General features: G+C 52.6%; 1 non-coding gene across 1 annotated transcript; it reads right to left on the bottom strand.

The window, feature by feature from the left end:
* Positions 1 to 382: 382 nt before the first annotated feature.
* N0V96_008110 lies at positions 383 to 479 on the bottom strand. Its single transcript has one exon. It is a non-coding gene; the product is annotated as a tRNA-Ile (tRNA).
* Positions 480 to 17,597: the final 17,118 nt, after the last annotated feature.

Genomic DNA, 17,597 nt, shown 5'->3' with positions numbered 1-17,597 from the left:
GCATCTATACTGCGGCTCCCATAGACAACATCGACAGACGAGACTCTTTGAGTGCGGCGACAGGATAGCCATCGCCAGCGAGTTATCTCACGAGCCGGATGTATACTAAGATATCTTCTTGAAGAATATGAAAATTGATGAAGTTCCATGTATCAGCCCATACAGAGGCCGCTCCAGTCTCAGACAAAACACCTTCCTCCTCTCGAATTGATCAAGCAGCCAAAGATCTCGCCTACCTCAACACCGTGCATATTCCATTCCCAATCTCTCCCGTTCTTCTACACTCATCTCTCACAAGACCTTCCAAAAACTTCAAAAGAATCAAATTATCCATACATATCTGCCACCGGCACACTTCTCCCCACCAAGCAAAAGAGAACATTGATCAGTGGGAGGCTTGAACTCCCGGCCTTGGCATTTACACAACATTTCTTGATGAAATATTAGTACCACGCTCTAACCAACTGAGCTAACCGACCCCATCCTGAAGCGGATTGGATTGTTGAATGTGTGAAGCCATGGGGATTCTGCCCTAAGTGAGGAGGGGCCACGATGATGGGGGTCCTCGGAGGAGCGGGTCGCGGGGCTCTTCGGAGGGTTCGGTGGGACCTCCGGTGCTGACGGATGGGTCGGTGACGACGTGTCTACGCCTGTCGATGATCTGGAGACGGTTCACGAGTGATTGAAGGCTATAGAGAGTTATGGGAGAGGGCAAAATGAAGTTTGAAATCTGATGGCGAGTGTGTTGGGGTCTAATATCGACACTCCTTTCCTCTCTTTTGCTGTAGACCTTCTCTGTACATCACGGGCGTTGTGGATGACGACTTCGACTTGGTGTGGTAATATAAACCATGAGATACTCTTCAATGCCTATTTAAGTAGTTGTGGGAATACCACATGGGCTCGTCAGTGGAAAGTTGTTGTGATACTTGACAACAAGCCTTGGGCGCTGTTCCTGATATGTTCTAAGCCTTAGATGGAAACACTGGATTCGCAATATATCGAGACTGGATATAGTGTACCAACAGAGACGCTTCCTCTTATTGCAGATGGCATCGCAGCAAACTTCCCCCGTCGCGTGGACATTTTACTTCGTAAGAAGGCGCAAGCTTATAACCCACACGGCAGCCTCATAATCAAATCAGGCGGTATATTCTATAGCATCTGGGACGAGCCTATCACCCAATCTGCGCTAACTCAAAAGACGACGCAATGGCTTCTGCTACAGGAGTAACATTTCTACTATACGACTCCATTCTCCGAAAGGCCACAGTCACAGCTTTCGGTTGACCAGACACAAGGTTTGCTAATATGGACCATAAGGTAGAATTACAGTGACCATCATGACTGCTTTGCTGTCTCTGTGGCTAATTAATCGTCGCTACAAATAGGTCTATGCTTGCTGGTCAGCTCATCTATAGATTCAGTGCTATCTCCCGAAAGTTGAACGCCAAATACGAAGTGTGCGCACTGCGGCCATAGCCGGCGTACGGGCCGACGCGTGAGTGAGTAGGAGATTGGAGCGCTGCTCTCTGGGTGACTTGTAGGTAATGTCGTCAAGAGCCTGAACACTATTATGCGCTGTAGGTGGTCCTTCTCAATCCATCGTTCCACATGTCTTCAGCCAGGCGTACTGAAGGCATCGAGCTGATAAATAGCAGTGTTTATGTCAAAGATCTCGTGAACACATGATATATCTGGCAAAGAAAGGCGGCTTATCTCTCGGTTTAGACCTAGACAGAACTCGGTTGATGCAGAAGTCGGTTTGGTGGTGGTATACTGCTATACGGGAAGTCATTCTGAAGAATACCATTCTTCAACCAAAAGCTATTAGCAGAGGCCTCTGTGTTCGTACGATGGCAATTGCTGATTTCATAGAGGTAATGGACTGTCCTCTCCATGTCGTCGTCTCAACTGATTCCTCTGCTCACGTTCACAAAGATTGCGAAGGCCGTAGACACATACTCTTGTCATGATACTCTAATCCTGTTCTCAGCGGGCTCAAGTTGGCTTTTCTTCGCCCTCCGCACGTATGAGAAGATGATTCAAAAGCAGGGTAAACCGACTTCAGTACCACATCAACTACTTGGACAAAACATGTCTTGATTGGAAGGACTTTGGAATCAATGACCTCAGTACGACTTGACGATCGCATTCACTGATTGAGTATGAAGAGAACTACCAAAATCGCCGCCACGTAGGAAGGACTTCTGAACTGCGAGACTTCTTCAGAGGTAACCACGATGAAGACGAGATGGGTGCATTGAAATATCACGAATGGGAGGCTTCAATCTCTGCACTGTACTCTTCCTAGCTTTGTATGTGCCCCTTTTTATCCAAGAAGCATAACTGTAACGGATGTTACATTTCCCGAAGTCATTTGCGAATTATTGAATCTCTGTCTCTCTCGTGAGTGTTCTCGGTCATCTCAAAGCATGGTCTTTCGTGTAGTCGCGTCGAGCAGTTGGAAAATGATGCTCGAATCTGACCTCACAGCGGCTTCGCAGCTCCGACGGAGCGAACAGGTGAACTCACAATCAAACGGATAAATAGATCACATGAATTCAGGGGAGCTCAAGAGATGACCTCTCTCTCCGTAATCACTGGGTTTTCTTGCATATCATATCCTCCATGGGACTCAAGAGTTTTCCTTCCAGGTGCTCGACACGAACACATCCACGCAAGGCAGACAATCTCCATTCACATCACCAATTGTCTTCAGCTCCAGGTTTTTGGCCCCCTTCTAAAGCTTCTAGGTTCACAACCCAACGCCGTCGAAAAGTTCATGCTCGACATCGCACGCCGTCGAAACCAAGAGGAAATTCTCCGCAAGCGCAGAAAAGATCAAGATCACCGGCGTGCCGCGATTCTAAACTACGGGGAGAGATGGTAGCTCCCACAGCGGAGGACGTTACTGGCGGCGCGGCCTTGGATAGCTTCGCGATCTCAAAATGACGGACATTCGAACGGCTCGCTCAACGGATCTGTCTCCTAGACGCCACCTACCATTCCTCCCCTCCCTCTATTGCTCCCTACACCGAATCAACTCTCTCGGAGCACGCAACTAAACCCACACAAATCCAAACAAACATCAACTCTGACTCTACGAACCGCAAACCAGCTCGCGCGCACCCACGTGGAGATCGAGAACGGCGGACAGCAGGCGGCCTCCCGGCAGCCAAAAACGACATGAGATGCCGCGGGATGAAGAGAATGGTCGGATCTTCATCCACGTAGTCCGTTCATCCTTCGTGTTGATCTCTCCAGGAACATAACCTCACTCATTGGATATCTCGGCGAGCCCGTTTCTCAAACTCTTTTTTTACGAGATATTCCTGCCCCTACATCTTCGCAACTTAGACTAGGTGAGGAGCTAAACTGCAGAGCCTGGACATTACAATCACCAATCGTGACATGCACGCAAGCTTCACATCACAATCACATTCCCACGCATCCACAACGAACACAATAGATCTACAAAACCTTCATCCTTCATTGCCCCCTAATCCATTCTGCAAAGCTTTGATTTGACTCTCTCTCGTGCTTCGTAACCTCTGTCGCCCACAGGACCAAGCCAGACCCCCCTTATCACGCAAGTCAGAAGACCGACGAACCGCCGCTCAGGCAATTCTCGTGAAAAGAGATAACAGGCCATCACACGGGCATGTAATGAGCAGGGCACCGGACAAGGGGTGGCAAGGGTCAACACCCTCTCTTTTTTTCAATACGAACATCTTCTTCGAAAAGGCGCGCGAACGAGCGAGTGATTGGGCAATCTCGGAATATCCTCTCCTATCCTCTGAGCACCTAGCACGCGGCCAAGTCCCGAGTCTAGGCCCAGGCACCCAATTCAGGAAAGCAACTCACGCACGAAAGTCTCTCTTTGCATCGAAAAAACTTGCTTTCGTGCTTCGCGTCTGTAATGTGACGAGATCCCAACAGTCCACACAAGGGCACCTCCAGCGGATCCTACATTTCTGCTGCCGCTGCCTCCTTCACTCCGTACATACCGTTCAGCCATCCATTCATCCATCAGCCAGCCCCCTTGCGCGTCGTCAACCCCATCGTGAAATCCCAAAAAAAACCCAAAATCAGATGATCAAACCTGGCATGTACGCTCCGTCAAGCGGCCGCCGCTGACTGCCGCTTCCCTCCTTCGAACGAAAGTCACACGGCCTATGCCATGCAAGCGCACGAGCAAGACCGAAGGAGACAAGACAACGACAAGACAGCCTTCTCCAATACTTCCTGCTTGCCCGTCCCCCCCCAGCCATCACATCACACATCCCATCACGGGCATCAAGTAAGTGCCCATCTGACAACACTCAGACCAAACGCCTCCCCAGCACCAACACCAGCACCAGCACCAGCCAGCCCCGAAAGGCCCGCAGGCTGCGGGAACAGCAAAGACCCTCAAGACCGGACTGCGGCAGCTACTTTCTTGGGGGGAAGACAAGACCAGGCCGGGCTCCTGCATGGCATCAGCACCAACACCAGCGCCAGCACCAAGGAGAGCACTGTTCATCGTCAAGTCCAGTCCAGTCGGGTGGCCGGGGACGCGGGAGGGGGCAAGCACGATAAACCCTCAACGTTTAGTTCGGTGGCTGACCTATCTTGAACTTGGCTAAGCTACGTGTTTCTACCTCCGTGGTAGAGGCACCTAACGGCACGACACGTCCACGTCCCCTTTGGACACGCGCCGAGAACTGACCCTCTCTTTCTCACTCTGTGCTCTTCCTCTCGCGTTTCCGTGATGTTCCAACAAAGACAGCTTCATCCTTTATCCGTCACTCCTCCAATCCTTCCTCAGGACAACACGAATCGCACACCCCCTATCACTAGTTCCTTCTCCCTAATCTTTCTGGGCTAATCTTGGTTCACTCACGGCCCTCAAGCCAACAAGAATGATTTAAAAAAACCAGATGACAAGCCCGCAGAAAAGGTCGAGCGCGAAAGCTCAGAACAGGAGCGCAGAAGTGTCATAGCACATAGCACACCCCCCGGGAACCACCAAGAACCGGCGGGCAAGAGGCGGGATAGAACGAGAAGGGCAAAAAAAAAGACGAGTCCCTCGGACAGTGAACTAGCTTGGCACACCACTGCGCGCGGATGTGTGGGATATTCTCACTTTCTCACTCTCACTCTCACGTCCCGTCTCGTCTGTCGCGCATGAGGCCTAACGCGCGTCATGTCCGTCAGCTCGCTCGCTGATTCACCAATTCGTGTCGCGAGAGAGAGAGAGGGAAGCCAAGCCGTGTATCGTGTCGATGGAGATATGATGTCGCGACACTTTTGCCTTTCCCCCTACTGTATAGTCAGAGGTAGTAGTCTCCTTTTCCCCTACTTGCCACGCCCACGCCCCCCCCTCCTTTGTCGTTTCGTTCTTCCGGGCCCTCTCATTCACACTTGTCTCCATCGTGGGTTCCTCATTTTGTTTCTCCGCCAGTCTTACCGCATGACGCCTGTTGATCATAGGGAGAGAGGAAAAGCTGGCTCGTGTACGAAATACACACTCCCTAGGCCTTGCTGCTCTTGCCGTCCTCACACCCCTCATACCGGGGGCTGATCAAGTGTGCTCCTCCTCTCTCTCACCTACCGGTATCCCTATTTCCCCAACCATACATCACACAGGTATCGACAGCCAAACAAGATGGAGGAGAGTAATCCACACGCCCTGGATCTGGCATGGCCTAAGCCCGAGAGGGTAAACTAGTCCCATAGAGACAGCGAGAAAAAGACAGAGAAAGAGAGAAAGAAGACGGCAATACGTAGAGAAACCCTAATTCTTCCAAAATCGACGCCGTCTCGAAGACCAAGGAGGCGCCCGCTAAGGCGATGTTGCGCCATTCGGGCCAACAAGAGAAACAGAGCAGCAACAAGGCAAGCTCTCGAAAGATTCCACGCTACAATCGCCCGCTAGACACGTCTCCCATATCAAATCAATGGCACTAGAAGGGGTGGGAAAGGGAAGTAGATGATCCCATCACAAGCAAAGAAGGAGAAGACGGACAACGCTTGACCAAGGGGTGTATATCTTGCGTGCTGCTTGCCCATGTGGGAAAAAGCCCACGCCAGAAAGACGCCCGACATCCAGCGCCGACGCCAATATCAGCACCAACACTAACACCAGCACCAACACCAGTCATCGGCTGAAGGCATGAACGTTGGAGGAGGAGGGGAAAACAGGGGACCCGGGGGAATAGGAATATGCCAGCCAGCCATCAAAGGAAGGAAACCAAGATGATCTTCTTTTTGGGACGAGACCGGGGCGAACAAAGTACGTTGGTTTCTGTTGAGCACGTTCCGAGGGCAACATGGCACCGCCGTTTGGCCTTTTCGTGGACCGGACCTGTCGTCCTATGCCTATGGCGTTAACCCGGGGGTTACCTGTCACGGAGTCGACTCCGGGACAGACGGCCGCCAAACTACGGTGTTTCCAAAGTGACAATTGCCAGCCTACTCCGTACCAACTACACAATTGATAGAGTCCAAGCCGGAGAAGCGGGAAGGGGATGGATGAGGGACCGGATGACCTAACGACCGATGATGAATGAATAGTATCCGTAATACATAGAACAATTTGTCATTGTTGGCTCTTCGTCCTTCACCCCCTGAACAACCAACTAAGACTTTCGAGGAGGCTTGAAAACAAACGCCAGCCAAGTTACGCAATGCGCTTCTTCTCTTTCTCCGCTTCAAACTTCATCCACCTGCGGCTGGGCTCTCCCCCCCGCCTCCCGCGACTGGTATTGATTCCAAAGAGTACCAATTTGATACGAACGTGCGCCAAGTCACGATGAAGGGGGGGCAGTACGGTGTTCCTAGGCGGCAGGCCAGGTACCGTACAAGGCAAAGGCAAAGGCAAAGCAAGGCAAGGCCAGGCAAATCTTACCCTTTGAGAAATCAGTCCCACCTATTTCCTCCTCTCTCTGATCTCTTTCTCTGATTCACACAGCATAGCTCTCCGAGTCGTCGCATCCGATACGCCCTATGCAAGCGTAGGTATCAGATGAGGGAATTGCACGGAGCAAAGACAAAAAGGCAGATATGGAGACCTATGAAAGCAACGAATCAAAGAAAGATCAGCGCTCTTTCCGCACTGCCACCGGGTGTCCTCGGATGGCGTCGAGGATTAAAAGATCTTCGAACCTAGTGCGGCGGGGAAAGGGGAGGCGGGAGAGGAGGGGGCCAAAAACGTATGTAGGTAGGAATCCGTAGCCAAGTAGATAGGCCGCGAGAAGAAGGATGGGAGGTAGCAGGTAGCAGGGGGAGGAGGAGGAGGAGGATGAGGGAGCAGTGCATCCGTAGAGCTGTACTGCGTAGAGGGGGGCCAAGATGAGAACCCTGCCCTTGGATAGCCCGTCCATTCTCTCTGTTTCTCTCTTCGTTGACCCTCCATCGCTCCCGCCGCCGTCTCTCATCCGCCGCCCTACCGAAAGAACAGACCACAAAGAAATCAGGACCCGGAACTTGGAAGAGCCTCTTGGACGCTTGTCGGATGGAAACGACGTGGATCCCTACTAGACTGGAGATGCGGCAATACGGGCTGGCACGAATCATTGAAAGTACGCCACTACATGCGACGTTGGGGGAAATTTGCTTGGGGATTTTCGGGTTAATTACCCAAGATCCCGTGTATTAGGCCGAGAAGGGGATGAAGGCAGCGCCACGGAAGAGAAAGAGAGGAGAGAATGGATACCTACTTGGGTACTCGGGGGGTGTGAGTGTGAGTGTGAGTGTCTAGGTCTACTTTGGTACACCGGTACAGCCTGGGTCTAGACAATCTCGATACCTCCAATCCACCCTTTCACTTGGGAGGTGTGGTGGGCTCTACCAGTCTTCCAGAGGCCGTGTGCCTGAGAAGGCAGGGTTTGTCACGTCTCGTTGGTTTTATTGCATTGACAGAGTGGCTTGTCTCCTGTCCGCTGTTGCCGCGTTTGGATGAACGAATGTGCCGTCTCAAAACAGACATGGATGGGTTTCTGCGGGGAGAACAGACATCAAGGGAGGAGGAGGAAGAGGAGGAGTAAGAGGGTACGGTGTGTGTTCCGATACCCATCCTGAAGAGACGAGGCCCAAGGATGGCTTTCTCCTCGAGTCAGTTGAGTGAGGAGATCCTGCAGGTTGCTTATGCTGTTGGGAAGGACTCTACCGTGGTTGCGGATAGAGACGCTCCCTCCACAGGAGATGTTTGAGAAAGTGGGCTGGGGGGAGGCGGAACAAAGAGAATTGCTCCTGAGGCGCGGAAGGTGTGGTGACAGACGCCAATCTATGGTTGGGGGCCGTAGGTGCGTAGCTCTCTCTCCATCTTGTATCTCCATCTTTCTCTGTGTCCCTCACTCTTTCTGAATGAGCTCGGGCTTCCCGCTGGAGAGGGAGTGTGGCAAAGGAGGAGAAGGGAAGGGGGCATTGATTGGCAAGGGTGAGGGCGCGGCCGAGGGTGAGGGCGAGGGGGGTGGTTTGGAGACGAACAAGCGTCCGTGTGGGCGTGGGATCTAACAAGTTGGCTGTCATTGTGATAGCTCCCTATGTGCCTGTGTAAATGTGCCCAGCTCATCGTCCAGAGGGCATCGTTACGGACGTTGTCGAGTACGGTGAAAGGGAGAGAGCGCCACGGGTGAGAAAGTTTATTTCGGCGTGATGTCTTGGAGCTGTCATCGTGATTGGACACATAATCGGCAGGGGAGATGAAGGTCCTGCGCGGTCTGAGACCTCTCTTGTGGGTAGATTACGCATACGTATGAGACTCGTTTTTGGGTGCCTGTATCCGTAGGGATGAGTGGAAAGATCGTGGTCGCGGTATCCGGAGAATACCTACCATACCCACGCATGCCATACTCGATTCGTATTCATCCTTGCGTTTGTGCTTGTCTTGTCTCATGGGTGAGGTATTGTTGCATTCAAACCCAGGCAGGGCTCGAATTTTCTTGAACCATTGACTGGCGCGCCAAAATCGCGCTTCCAAATGTCTAAGCCCGATTAGGCATGATGGCAAGTTTGTATGTGAGATTTGTAGCGTAGTATACGTATGGCTAGAGGGAGCCAGCGAGCACGCACCACAGCTTTTGGTGAACGGGAGAGCATCGACTAGCTTGCCGTAGGTCGTAATGGCGAGAAACAGAGCGAGCCGTCAGCCGATGCTGAAGAATCGCTAGCTGAATAGAGGCCTTGTCGACGTGTGTGGCGCGCTCTGGGCCCAAACTCTGTCGGGGACCTTTGATATCCAGTCTCCAGATATACTCAGTATCCGTATCTTTGCAAGGAAAGAAAAGTCTGTAACTCGGTGGACGGATACGAATACAGACTTGCAAACAGGGAGTAGGGAGTCGGGTTACCAATACCGTACCAATTCCAATTTCAGTACACTACCAGATGGAACCCGAGTCGACGTGTTCGTTTGGTTATGTCCCTCACTGCCATTGCCCATATGTCCCGCGACAGGAGGCTGAGAACAAGGGCTTGCGTCATCTTCTCATCTTTGAAAGGGGAAAGCGGAGTCGCAAGCTATGTAAAACCCGTCTCGTTCAGTTGAGTTTTGCTTGACCTGCATAAGGTACGCGGCATGGAAGCTTCCCCCGTTTTCCCCAGAGGGAACACCATGACCGCAGTCTCGGGACACTGCGGTGCGCCTTTTTCTTTTCTTCTGTGCCTCGAGCTTCTGCCACAATCCGATGTTTACAGTTTCAAGACTTCTTCCCAAAAGAAGGGCGGCTTCAAGACAGAAGCAAAGGCCCAAAGGGAGTGTCCGTCTTACATTCAAGGCTTAGCCCCAGCCAGGTAGTGAGTATTCGTGTCTACCCACAGGCTACCCGGTGCCGCCGTCCCAAGCGAAAGGGTAGACTATTGCCGCACCATGTTACCTCCCATTTGGCGTTATTCTTTGTGCAACTTGGTTGCGCGCGAAAGCTCGGAGAAAAGCAAGGCTCCCCAATCGAATTCGCGTACGACCCGGGGCCAGGTGCTTGGGGCTTGTAGAACGGCGAGACAGCAGCAATAAACAACGTGGTGTCCTGGTCGACGGATGATGTTCACAAGGATCGGCGCAGCCCCGGTCGCGCGAGGCCCACCCGGGACTATGCAACCCAAAACCCCTTTTTCAACGACATTCAAGCGCGAGTCGTGCGATTCGATATCATCACCGCCGCTTTTGAATAGGCGGAAATCGCGCGTCAAGCCCGGATTTTGTACAAGAATATCCGTATCCGTACGTTCCATCTGTGGCGACTATCTCAATCGGCTTGTCGATGCAACCTTGGGGTTCCATTGACGGGAATCGTGTAGACTCCTCTGCTCCGATGTTAGTCCCACGCTGCTGAGTGTTGCTTATTCGTTGGCAACGCAGCGAAGCCGGGCTAGTTGTTTCTACAAGCGTAGCTAGAATCTGAACGATAGTGACGGGCGCTGGGACGAATTATCAGATGCAGGATTGCATCGGTTGCAGCTTCTGATGCAAGCCAAACCTATTCGTGATTCATAGCACATGGCATAACGGCCAATACAACCCCCATTAGTCTTCAACGTCTTTCGAGGCCTCGAGTCCAAGAAACAACTGTCCATTCATCTCTCGTAAGGCGCTTCTATATGGACGCCAAGCCGGTTGGAGAGAGTGATGGAGGAGCATTTACACCGAGAGGATCGGGAAATCCAATCGCCAAAGCTAATCACAATCCGCTAGCCATAGAAAGGTTGATGTTCCCTAGTCGCACCATGCTCCCAGCTCAAGGACCGATTGCTACATCTTCCCTAGCGTATGTACACCATCGTACTTCTCAGTCGTGTGTGCGTCTCTTGTAACGTAGATAGCGAGAGCGTCGGCACCGTTAGGAGCATGTTAGAGCATTCATCTGCCACTATCCCTTCCAGAGATCGCCGAGAACAAAGAAAGTCACTGTTTTGGCAGACGGTCGTTGGTGAAGTACGATGATGTTGTTTTTCTCCGCGGGAGCTATAGTAGGGAACAATTAGCGCTGGGAGCCAAGCTAGGACGAGATTGTCGCGGAAGCGGGAGTGTCACTATCGTAACTTGCTAACCGGTATGGTCATATCGTCGGATGTCTGTCGCTCTGTCTTCTTCACTAAGTTGCCTCCAGAGACACTCTCGACGGTGGCGGCGGCATTCGAATCTCTGTAGTCTCAGGCTATGCCATTCGGAAGCTGCTGGCCTAACAGGTAGACCTCCCTAGGAAGTATCATACCATCCAGTAGCCCCAACGGTTGTGCACAAGAAGAAAATAGCCCAAATCACAGCCGCGAGCTGATTCCCGGCGCATGTTGTTTGGCGGGATGAATGCAGCTGATAGACTATGCTCTCGCACGGACAACGTTCACTGACAAGATCGACCTGTTGTTGGGATGAGTGACTAGCTCTGTAAACATCTAGGCGGTTTCAACGCCCATAATCCCCAAGCTCGTATCTTTCCAAGGTCGCATCCTGTCTGTTGGTCCCTGGCCGCCGACGGAAGTTTCGCCACTCAGGGGTTCGATATCATCTGGATGAAGCACTGCGCATCGAGAACGGCCGTCACCCTGCCAAGGGGAACATCCGTGGATTGAGACTTGAACAGTAAATGCCAAAGGGGGCAAGGATGGGCATACTTGACGCTGTATCATCCGATGTTTCTTCTTGAGTTCGACTCACGGTGGTACAGTTCTTCGCAATAGTACGCGCGGTTTGCAAGAGGAATACTTAGACCAGCCCTTCCGGCACAAGCATTATCGATGCTGCGTTGACTGGTGATCCAGGGATGACGAGCATCGCTCGAGAACCATGATTTGCGTTGGCTCGCAGGGTAACCGCAGGACATATTGTCGCGCACACACTCTGGACTCTATCGAGACTGGGCTGGACCTTGTCAGATATCGGCGAATGCAAATCATCAGCCACGGGAAAGGCGACAACCTCTCTTTGTCGGCCCTCTCGCCGGCAAGAGGAGGTTTCGTCTGCCCAAGTCCCTATCGTATCTCATTGCTCCGGCTGGTTTGAGAGAGGCTCGGGGACATCGAGCTGGGAGAGACTGGCCAACGCAAGTCTTTCCATCAGAGCCATCGGAATATTCAAGTCATCGACAAAGTTCTTGACAAGTCGGGAGTAAAATGGATGTGCTGGCCCGATTCTGCCCCTTCTTCGGTTATGGCGGCACGTACATGAAGTCTTTCCGGAACCCCAGATTTGAAGTTGGCGTGGTGAGGCTCAAATCGAAGTCCCAATACGTGCCGCAATCAAACAACCAGCGGACGGTCGGTAGATTTCACTGATTGAGTAGCGAGGCCGATCTAAGCCGACACCAGTCCAACTAGGCCGTATGGTGGCCAGCCTGCCACGCTTGCCCACGCCTGCCCGCAGCTAGAGCTCATCATGTGCCGTGCGGTCGAGCATGATTTGCCGGATTTGATTGGACACGACCTAAATGCGGATGGCAATGGCACGCAGGATGCGTCCTTAGTACATGAAAGAACCGTCGTACTTGGTTTCTCGGTTGTCCTCCGAACGCTAGACGCAGAAACATTCCAGCACACTACCAGGGAATGTGCTTAGTCGGCCGAGATGATTACTCAGCCTGTCTTGTACCACCGTCTACGGCACCACGTAACCGATCTTCGATTGATGCCCCGTCCGTCTTGGATTTTCAAGGCTTTGGGCGGAGGCGCAAGTTTCTTCAGTGATCATCATTGCCCAGAGCTCGCTCTTTCGCGCTCAGGGATGGGCGCGTGGAGCGTCTTTGGTCGATCAATGGCAGGCAACAGAAGCAGCCGATCGACAGGGCGCAAAAATCCTTGACTATGCGTGAGATGAGCGCTCTTGCAAGCCACTTCTGAGAGGTCGCGAGTCAGGTTCTGTGGTGTTGATGCAGAAGACAATCTGCAGAACGACCAATTACAATAGTGAGGCAGCCGTATTGGCTGGTAAAGAAAGAATCACTAGCCGGGCTGGAGGTGTTTGATGGATGCTCTCATCGTCTTGTGAGTCTTGCTGTAAGTAGAGTTGATTCAACCAGGAATTGCGAAACAACGAAAGCTGTTTTCGTGAGGGCCTAGAATGTTTCTGGCCGCACCTCCAGTATAACGCAATTCCTCTTTCTGGCAGGATCACCAAGTAGGCTCAACCATCGCGGCGGATCGCTGGGCTACCTAGTAAGCGTGGGGAGGTATCTGTGGTGTGCCATCGTCGCACGCGTTGGCTAACAGCTGAAGCGCCCGGTGGCATCTTCTCTGTACATTGAACGTTTTGCAGAGAGGACAGCACCGATAGCTGCAAGGGATTGTTTGGTTGTGGGGATGCGGTGCTCGATGGGCCGCTCGCCTAGACCAGCTTGACCAGGCCGGATAGCGGAAAGGAATCTGCCCCCCTCGTGGAATTCGCGCGATGATACATCATAAAGTTGAACTGCAGTGTACAATCATGCATCACGAACGAGGCGGATTGGCCCAATGGGGATAGCCGAGTGTAGAGGGCCGCCTTACCTGAGAGACTATCGAGTATCGACATCTGTCTGGCTGGGGTGAACATGTGCGCATCGTGTGTAAGTAAGCCCTGTCTGGATCCTTGTGGTGAAGATGATCAAGTAGACCGTACTGTACCCGTAGATGGACGGCTGAAGTAGTGGATCCGAAGCAGGAGGACGATCTTCATGTCCATATGAACCATTGCTAGGAAAATTGGCCCACGGCAACTGGGGGGATGGGAAAATCGACTTTCCCACTGCTGCCGGCCGACTGAGTGTCTTTCGCCTCCACGCCTCGTACCTCCACTTGAATTGCTCCGCTGCCGGCCGTGTTTCTCGGAATCTGGCGCGTCCGATCTCGACAGTTCCCGTCTGTTTGTACACACGGATGCTGATAGGCGCGGCGTAGGCAGCGGAGTCGTCGTGATAGGTGCCTCAACTGGCTGCAGCCTGGAGCCGGGAGCCTTTTCCTCGTTGGAATCCTTCCCACTTCGTTCCCATTCCCTCTCTCGTAGGGCAGACGTCTCAGCCGTCCGGCTCTAGCGGGTATGCAGGGCCTTTCAACTATCCTCTGTGGTCCCTTCACCGCTAACTCGCCCTCCGTCGACCAGACAGAGGCATGCGGGAATGCCCTTGATGACTTGTCTGCGCATGTCTCCTTGGCCGTGGCCCGCGCACCGCTTCTGACCGTCGTCACTTGCCGCTGTGGATGTGTGATACTCGACCAACTGGCGGCGAGTGAAATAAGCCGTTTTCCCAGCATCCAGGTTGCACTTTATCCATGCGCGTTACCTAAGGACATGCAGGTCGTGCCAATTGCGATCACAGTGCCAGAATTGATGTCTTAATCACTGTCTGCTGAGCCAGCGCAACCCACCCACCCCAATTCGACCAGGGGGGATGAAGCATCCTTGCGCGTTGGGGGCTTGAAATTGGCGGCACTCTGCTTGACACCGTCGGGTGCTGCCAGGAAGTCGACGACACCTCCGGGGGGGTTTGACCGCTTGGTGGCCTCATGACTTCATCCATCAGGGGTGCCATATGCCATTGTCGCATAATGTCCCTGATGGTCTGGCCTCGCGAAATCTCCAGCAACATGTGAGACGTATCGGCTAGAGCAACTCATCAACTGGGGATCATTGTCGGCGGTCGAATAGCTCGAAAGAGGCGCCTTTCCGGGTTGGTTCCTGAACCTTGGCAATGATTCCATCATCATTTTAGCGGCACTTGAGGCGTCTGTCCCTTCTGCCCTAGCTGCTGCACAAGCCTCGAAGCGTTGGGAGTCAGGTATCCGTAGTCAGGAACATATGTCTCAGACAAGCCTTGAAACTTGCTTCTTGGCTTTGCTGGAAAGAGTGCTGACACCTGCTCATTGCGGCGATCCATATCCATCAATTGATCCCTTTGGTGCACGGGACCTGTTCTTTCCAGAGCAGCGCTATGCAGAACGCGATGCCTGACACTTGGCATGCTGCATGGCTCTCCCATTAGAATCGCGGTGGCATTGAATCCCGATTGATTGAGGCCGTGCACACCTTCCCTTCTGTGCTGCAAGATGGAGTCAAACAACCATGATCTGCTTATTATGAGTATCCGTACCGAGCTGACCAGACATCGATGGAGAGAAGACGGCCGAGGTAGAATTCTGCCGGTGAATTGTTCGAATCCGAGTAATAATTAAAAGATCCACCCGTATTCGATCGAATTAGCAACCTCTCGTTCTGCAGCCCGAAAGAGGCACAAAGGCGGTGTGAGCAAGACACTTGCCCTGTGTGGACAATGCTGCATGCTGCGAGATTGGTTCCAGCCTCACGAAAAACTCAAAATCCCCCCTCTGGCTTGGGCATCAAATGACAGACGCGAATGCCTCCCGAAATGCAAAGAACAGCCGAAAGTGACCCCGTTCTGACCATCGGTGGGCCTGTTTGATGGAGTAAAATCCTTGCTGCCGAGGTGTGCTTCCGATATTGGCTGGGAAGTTGTGCGGCGAGGGATCAGAAGAGGGCACAAGCTTGTCAACGCTCGAGAGAATCAGAGAACGAGAGGAGTCGTACATGACCAGGCAGGTGATGATAAGAAGGGAAATGAGGAGGAAAGCATACGGCAACGACCAAAACTGAAATCGAATGAATAACCGCTTCGAGCCTCCAAGTCGCCGCTATCCGCGATAAAGACGTGGAGGTAAATCGATGTACCACGCGATATTACCTTGCGGCTGTGAGGTTAGCACGATGACAACCTTGTCCAGCCACCCTTGGTCTTGTGCCATCCTTTCCTCACTGCCTTGTAACGACGCTCACAGCGTTCACCAACAGCACCGGAGACGAATGACCAGTAACCCGTTGCCAGCACAACTCCAATCGAGTTTGTCTGCGGTTGTGCAATATTGTCCACGAAGATATGCGGCAGCCCACGGTGGCTGACATGGGCTCGTCCAGGCGAGACGGTTCCTAGGCGCTCATACGATAGTTGCACAGGGTCAAGCCATTCTCCTGTGGCGTGGGTTGGGCGATAGGACTGTCGTGCTCTGAACGGCATGGTCTGCACATCAGTGGATACTTCCACGTGAAGCAGTATCGGCCAGAGTGCAGACATCGGGGGCGTACAAAGTTTTAGTCTGCACGTGGAGTGCCTCTTGAGGTGGTATTTGAGCTTGTCAAGGGACGTGCGAGCATGAATCCCAGGCCCTTGCGAGGAGGGCGTGGAGGGGTAGACAGGCCCCAAAATCGTAGACGCTTTGGTGACTGGTTTCTCTCGCCTCAATCTAGTTTGGTCTGAATAAGTATTGTATCGATATTCGGTCGTCCGCTGGGGCATGGGAGGAATCCACCCTATGCTAGGGCCAAGGTAGGCGCAGTGTGTTTTTTTCCCTTCTCTTTTTGTTTTATTTTATTACGCTGGCAGCTGTCCAGACAGATTCGACGACGAGAGAGAGAGAAGAGGGCGGCAGTGAGATGGCCAACCAGCAGCGACCGACATGGATGTTAGTCAAGGGAAGAGGAGTAGAACAGACCTGCGGTGGCTAGGTATCGTTTCTGCGGTACTGCAGACTTCAGGCAATTGGAATCACGGCATGGGTAATGCGGTCAGAAACTTTGGGTCTGATGACCTTGTCCTGCTGCTTGTCGTCCCGAGGTATCCGCGCGACCTCGTTCCGACTTCTCGTGTTCCTCTGGGATCCGCGACCCAATATGGGTCTATCCTGTCTAAATGTCGTTTCGATCATTCGTCCTCTTCGCATGGCTGTGATGAGTATAGCTATGTAGGCAGGGACCTCTGGCTGCTGCCACCTCTTTCACCCTTTGACACTGACAAAATGCCGGCTACGGAGTGATACCTCAGTCGGAACAGAGGCGAATTATGCGCCGAAATAAAATGTGTGTATGATGCTAAAAGACGCAAAGAAACTGGCACCGATTGGAGGACTTGTTGTCGGGCAAAGCGGTAGACGGCTCTGCTGTGGGTGTCGGCAAGATTACGGTTGGTTGTCAAATTCGTGATTCGGAGAAACGCATGATTGAGGTCGATGCAAAGGATGATGCCGACTCCGTGGATCATGACGGCAACAGTTCTGAGGATGAATTGTTTGGACAGCTCAGGGGGAGTGTGGCTGTGGGCTGACGGGCGCTTGCCGCTGTCGAATGTGCTATTCGGGCGAAATTTACGGATGGATATTTGATGGCGCATGATATGCCGCTTTGACTGGTCGCAGCTGGTTGGATTCGTTGACAGTTGAGCGTGCGTAATAAAGATCGCTAAAGTCGCGCGCATACATGTCACAACTTGACATGTGGCATGTTGAAGTGAATGCTGGGCGGCTGCTTCTTTTGTGTATCTGTACACCAGCCTCATGGAGGCTCTTGCTGGCTGTGACTTAAAGGGCGGCGCAGTGGCTAACTAGGTGTCCCGGAACACTGGGCCGGACGGCTTGTCGTTGGAACAAACGTGCAAGCATGTATACATCGCCGCTAGCACGTTTGGTGGTCGTCCCGAGGATGGATTGGCGTTGAGCATCCATACGGAGTATAGGCTTATGTGTACGGAGACGGTGCAGATACTCTGTAAGGACGTGGTAGGTATGTAGGTGCGAGGTCAAGGGCGAGAGAAAACGGCCTTTGGACTTTTTTGGTTTGGTTTAGTTTTGGACTGGTTCCC

This window comes from Colletotrichum fioriniae, assembly GCF_027942845.1.
Source record: "Colletotrichum fioriniae strain IMI 355084 chromosome Unknown scaffold_10, whole genome shotgun sequence".
Classification (NCBI taxonomy): domain Eukaryota; kingdom Fungi; phylum Ascomycota; class Sordariomycetes; order Glomerellales; family Glomerellaceae; genus Colletotrichum; species Colletotrichum fioriniae.
The sequence above is the reverse complement of the archived record's forward strand: the minus strand, read 5'-3'. Positions and strand labels throughout refer to the sequence as shown.